This window comes from Elephantulus edwardii, unplaced genomic scaffold (assembly GCF_000299155.1).
Source record: "Elephantulus edwardii isolate Elephantulus edwardi_28Jun2011 unplaced genomic scaffold, EleEdw1.0 scaffold00084, whole genome shotgun sequence".
NCBI classification, from domain to species: Eukaryota; Metazoa; Chordata; class Mammalia; order Macroscelidea; family Macroscelididae; genus Elephantulus; species Elephantulus edwardii.
In genome coordinates this window covers 44,086-50,637 of record NW_006399834.1, presented here as the reverse complement: position 1 = coordinate 50,637, position 6,552 = coordinate 44,086, and the positions used below count along the sequence as shown (strand labels likewise).

Here is a 6,552-nt window from a genome sequence, read left to right as displayed (position 1 = left end):
AGGAAAAATGGGGTTGCCTTCATAGTAAAAAGAGTAATTTCTAGATCCATCCTGAAGTACAACATTGTGAGTGGTAGGATTATATCCATACACTTACAAGGATGTACAGTCAGATTCAGTCATCCTTAGAGATTTTCCAATTTCAGATGCATAGAAAGTGATTTGAAAGACCATGGCCTGACTCACGTCCATCTTATTTTCAAGCTGACATCATTGTTCCTTAGTAATTTAAAGAGATCTCTGACAGCCAGCTTGTCCAATGTAATATGTGTTCTGAGCTCCTGATTTCTGGTACCAAGGGTGTTGATGGTGATACAAGTAAAAAGAATTAATTGACCACTTCAATCTTTCTCCATCTATCAATGTTGATTCTAGGTGTGGTGGTTAGGAATTTTGTCTTATGATGTTGAAACACAATCCATATTTAAGGCTGTATTCTTTTATCATCTGCACCAACTGGTTCAGGTCCTCCTCCCTTTTCACAAGCAAGGTTGTGTATCTACATAAGAAAGATTGTTGAGCAGTCCTCCTCCAATTCTGATCTCCCATTAGTCTATATAGAGTCCAGATTTGGGAATGAATTGCTCAGTGTACATATTGAATAGATATGAAGAAAGGATACAATCCTGACACACACCTTTCTTATATAAACCAATCAGTGTTTCCTTGATCCATTTGAACAACAGCTTCTTGGTCTAGATATAGGTTTCATAGGAGCAAAATTATAAGTGTTCTGAAAATCTCATTCTCCAATATTAGTCATAAATAGTTAAATCAGACAGTCAAATGCTTTTGTATAATCAATAAAACATAAATAGCACTTTATAGGGAGGAGTGTAGTATCAGGATTTCAGGAAGACTCATTAACAACCTAAGATATGCAGATGACACAACCTTGCTTGCTAAAACTGAAAAGGCCTGAAGTACTTGCTGCAAAAGGTCAAGGACTGTAGTCTTCAATATGGCTTGAAGCTCAACATCAAGAAAACAAAGATTCTCACCACTAGGCCAATTGGCAGCATCGTATTAGATGGAGAAGAGATTGAGGTTGTTATCAATTACAGCTTGCTTGTATCCACATTTAACACTCTTGGCACCAGCATTCAAGAAATCAAAAGTCAAATTGCATTGAGAAAATCTGCTGTCATGGACCTCTCCAGAGTGCTACAGAGCAGTGATATCAGTCTAGATACAAAGGGGTACCTAAACCAGGCCGTAGTCTTCTTATTTACTTGTTATGCTTCTGAGAGCTGAATAATGACTAAGAATAACAGAAGAATAGATGCCTTCAAGTTGTCTTACTAGAGAAGAGTCTTGAATGTCCCATAGAATGCCAAGAAAACAAATATGTATATCTTGGAGAGGGTGAAACAAAGTATCTCCTTGGAGACTAGGATGTAGAAGCTCTGTCTCACTTTGGGCACATGGCCAGGAGAGATGGGTCCTGAAAAAAGGACATCATGTTCAGAAGGGTGGACAGACAGTACTGGTGAGTGAGATCCCCCCAGATGACATGGATTGATACAGTAACTGGGGCAACGGGATTAGTGTGTCAGAATTAGAGAGAGTGGCTCAGGACAGGAAAGCATTCAGAGCTGCTGTACATAGAGCTGCTATACATCACAGCTGACTCAATGGCATATAACAACAATAACTTACTATGACCAGATGGAAGCAGGAGTGTCATCTACTTCTTAAATAACATGCCTTTGAAAACTATGAACTTTGATAAATGTCTATCTTTGTAGAGGGTCTTCAGGGCTTTTGTTTATGGGGTGGCTATGAAATATGATCAACTCAAAGGCAATAATCAACAACAATAACAAGAACAACAACATTTGAGCTATTTGAGTAGGGGTATCAAAATCATTTCATTGTCTTTGACTTCCTTCTCCAAGTTCAGTGCTCAATCCTGACCAGGAGAAAAATACACGTTGCAATTTATTCAAAGAATATATAAAATAGTCTACTTCAGTTAGCTTCTCTGCCTCCTCTGCCTCCCCAAGCTTTGGTTACTCCTCTGTCTTTGTAGTCAACATTCCATAGAGTCCTATGGCTTTGACACCCACCTGTATAATCCATACCAAGGCTAATCCAAAGGCTTATTGGGAGTGGTTTAATGATAAAGTCATAAAAAGATTTACTGAAGTTCCAAGGTGTAATGCTGTTGTTGTTGTTGTTGTTGTTATGTGCCGTTGAGTTGCTTGCGATACATAGCGACCCAATGTACAACAGCCCTAAATTCTGCTCTGTCCTGTGCCAATCACACTGTCTCTAACACTCCCATCCTGATTACCCCAGTCACTGAATTATTCCACCTCATAGAGGGCTTTCCCCTCCTGTGCTGTCCCTCCACCCTCCCAAAAATGATGTCCCTCTCTAAGGACCTGTCCCTCCTTACAACATGTGCAAAGTATGTCAGACAAAGCCACAGAATCCTTGCCTTCAAAGAGCAACCAGGTTTAACCCTCTGCAGGATGAATCTGTTTGTTTTCCTAGCCGTTTATGGTACCCTCAATATTCTTCTCCAGCATCACAGCTCAAAGGCATCAATTCTCCTTCTATCCTCCCTAGTCATTGTCCTACTCTCTGATGCATAACAAATGATTGCAAAGACCATGGCCTGTATCAGATGCACCTCAGTCTCCAGAGAGACACCATTGCTCTCCAGAACTTTGGAAAGGTCCCAAACAGCAGACTTTCCCATCGGAATAAGTCTTTTAATTTCCTGGCTAATGGTGCCAAGAGTATTGACTGTGGAGCCAACCAAACTAAAGCTGTGAACAATCTCAATGTCTTCACCATCTATCCTGATGCTTCCAATTGGTCCAGTGGTGAGAATCTTTGTCTTCTTGACATTGAGTCTCAATCCATATTGGAGGCTGCCGTCCTTCACCCTCTGCAGCAAGCGCTTCAGGTCTTCCTCAGTTTCAGCAAGCAGAGTTGTGTCATCTGCATGATGCAGATTGTTTTTAGATCTTCCACAAGTTCTGACACCACATTTCTCCTCATAGAGCCCAGGGTCCCGGATAATCTGTTCTGCATACAGGTGAAACAGGCATGGATACAGGACACATCCCTCGTGTACGTGCTTCCCAATTTTGAACCATGCAGTGTTTCCTTCCTCTGTTCTGATGACTGCCTCCTGGTCCAAGTATAGGTTTCACATTAGCACGATCAAATGTTCTGGGATTTCCATTCTTCTCAGAGTCAGCCATGGTTTGTTATGGTCCACACAGTCAAACGCCATTGCATAGTCAATGAAACACAGATATCCATAGGCTCTGGAAAACCCAAGACTTTTCTAAAATTCTAACTCTATAAACATAAGGGTATATTATTAAAAAGTACAACAAACTTAGCACCAGCTCAGACTAGTCAGAAAACACACACAGAATAGTCCAAGGATTCTTATCCAGGATGCTTTAAAATGACTCTGCCATCTTAAAGATAACAAGTGTAACCCTGTATCCATGTGTCTAATGTGGGCTGTCCAGAACAAGCACTGCCAGTTTTTTAGAGGGACTGTTTTACATTTGGGGTTGGAAATGGGTCACTGTGCCAGAAACCCATCTTTTAGAACCATGAACTATTTGTCCCAGCATCTTCAAGGCAATGCTGACCCTTTTATCAACCATCAAATAGGATGCCTCATTCACCTCATCAGTCATGTTTAAGAGGAGATTATTCGAGGTCATGTAGCAAAGCCCCATTCATGTCCATACATGGCATGTTAGTTTTAGTGGGAAGTGAAGAAGAGTTGTGGTGATATTCTTGTGAGAGAAGACTTTGTCCTGACAGCAGTTCACTGCAGGGGAAGATGAGGGGCAGATGGTACAAGGATTTATACTTCCATATTTGTTCCTCAGAGGAGCTCCTGCAGCTGTCTACAGCACAGGCCAAAAGGGACTCATCAGAGGAACCATTAGTGAGCAGGATGAGGTGGAGAAAAGAAGGTCAACATGTAGCTTATGAAGGCAGAGGTTGAGCAAGTGGGAAAGATCAGAGAGATACCGCACTGGATGTTTGAGGCAGACAGTGGATGTTGACAGCAGGTATGGATCAATTCATTTCATATGAATTGAGGGCTAAAAAGAATCCCACAACTGCTTACCTTCAATGTTCATCTTGAGAAGCCAAAGGCTCAAGCTCAAGGCCCCCTCCTTCCAGTATTTCCCCTCAGCACCAGCCCTACCCTGACTCAAGAATTGTAACAGTGCCGTTCAGTTCTGCATGGTGAACCTGAAGAAAAAGATGGCTGCCTTTATGGTGAGATTTAACACTAGCCTGGCCTGGCTCTGGGGACAAGGACGTTTCTGGAATCTCTGGGATCTGAAGACTCTTGCTAGCAATAGGGGGATGCCTTCATTTGCTCTGCTGTAATAACAGGACTGGAATAACCAAGCTTGGCAGTCATTCAAGCCCGTAGGAGCTGTCCTGGGGTGGATCAGAAAAGCAAGAATTCTTCTTCATGATCTTTGGGGTTCTGACAGTTTGAAGACAAGCTGTGTCCCCACCATCCATGTGTCTAATAAGATATTTCCAGAACAAGCACTATCAGCTTTTAGGAGGGCCCACTGAGACTTGAAGGGAAGGGCATATTATCAAGCCTATAAGGATTGCTTTCGGGAGAGTCCAGGACAACTTGTCCCAATAACTACAGGGCAAAGCTGATCCTGTCTTCAGTCATCAGGTAGAATTCCTGTTCCTCCCGTCTTCCATTTTATTTTTTCTAGAGGAGATCATTGGAGGTCATGAAGCACGGCCTCATTCACGTCCATACATGGCGCTTGTGGGGTTACGTCATGTTGACAAGTGGGAAATATGTGGTGGTTTACTTGTGGATGAAGATATTGTTCTGACAGCAGCTCACTGCCCAGGAAGGTAAGGGATAGAACCTCTAATGACTCTTCACCTTCCTACCACTCAGGGGCACTACTTCATTGGGGTATAACTCAGACCCAAGAGTTCTCATCATCAGAACCATTTGAGAGCAGGATGAGGTGGTGAAAAGTGAGTCACCACGTAACCCATGAGGTCAGAGAATGAGGCAAGTAGAAGAGGCTAAGGAAGGACCGCATTGGCTATTTCAGGGAGACAGTGGAGGTTGGGAGCAGGGATGGTCAAGCCATTTCCTATGACCTGAGAGTAAAAGAGAATTCCACAACCACCTACAATGCTGCTGGGAAACCAAAGGCTCAGCAAGCTCAAGATGAAGGGCCCCTCCCTCCAGCATTTTCCTCAGCAGCTGCCCTACCCTCCCCAACTGTCACCTGCTTTAGGGCTCCAGTACTGAGAACCTCTTCTTATCTCTCTCTACAGCCCCGTGAGTGTCATCTTGGGGGCTCATGATATTGTGTTGCAAGAGAAGACACAGCAGAAAATCCCTGTGAAAAGAGCCATCCCCCATCCTAACTATAACAATGGCTCTGGTAGAAATGACATCATGATACTACAGGTGAGGCACCCTCCCAGTGGCTCCTGCTCCCTTGGGTTCAAGAATTTTCTCCTTCCACCATGACCCCTGCCTTTCTTATCCTGGCTACTTCACTAATCCCAGGCCCAGAAGTAAGAAGGGTTAAAGTGCAACCCATCTGGGTCTGGAGGACAACAGGCTCTGAGTGACCAGGACTTTGTTCTTTCCTTCGTCAGCTGAAGACAAAGGCCCAACTGACTGCAGCTGTGGGCCTGCTGCCCCTGCCTGGAGAAAGTGACCAGGTGAGGCCTGGGCAAGTGTGCAGTGTGGCTGGCTGGGGATGGATCAATAAGAATGAAACAACAAGCAAGCTGCATGAGGTGGATCTTATCATTCAGGAGGACTTCCTGTGTGAACGGCGCTTCTTGTATTATGACAAGACATCTCAGTTGTGCGTAGGAGACCCTCAGAAACAGATGTCTTCCTTTAAGGTGAGATTTAACATTAGTTTGGCATTTCCCTGGGGAGAAGAATGTTTCAGGAAGACCTGGAATATAGGGGAATGCCTTCACCCACTTTTCTGAGATAACAAGAGTACCAAACTACCTAGTCACTCAGGCCTCTGTGAGCTTCCCAGGGGTAAGTCAGAAATGTATCCTCAAGAAAGATGAGTTTGTGACTCCTTAGTCCATCATAGATGGATAGATAGTAAGAAACGTCACTGTAATTCCAAAGGTGCTCCTCAGGAGAAAGATGGACAATCTCCTCCTGTGCAATTAATCATCTCTAAAATCTCACTGGAGGATCAGTTATGGGTTACTTCAGATTTGACAGCAAAACAACAATAACATGCCACCTCAAACATCCCTAAGACCAAAGAGTTTACATTCAGCTTCTACCTTAAAGATTTGTAGCTTGAACCTTCTCAAAGGTGTTCCATAAACATTATAGGAAAGAAAACAGAAAGAACTATTGGGCTCTATAACATTTAGGATTACTATGAACAAGATTCTACTGAAGATTATTCACAAATGACTCGAACAGCACATCAATCAAGAACTGCCAGAAGTCCAAGCTGGGTTGAGGAGGGGTCGTGGTACCAGAGATAATGTAGCTAATGTTACATGGATCTTAGC

The 6,552-nt window shown here is 43.3% G+C and overlaps 1 pseudogene; it reads left to right on the top strand.

Moving 5' to 3' along the window:
• Window positions 1-2,723: 2,723 nt before the first annotated feature.
• Window positions 2,724-6,552, top strand: part of LOC102858226 — a 5,510-nt pseudogene continuing 1,681 nt past the window's right edge.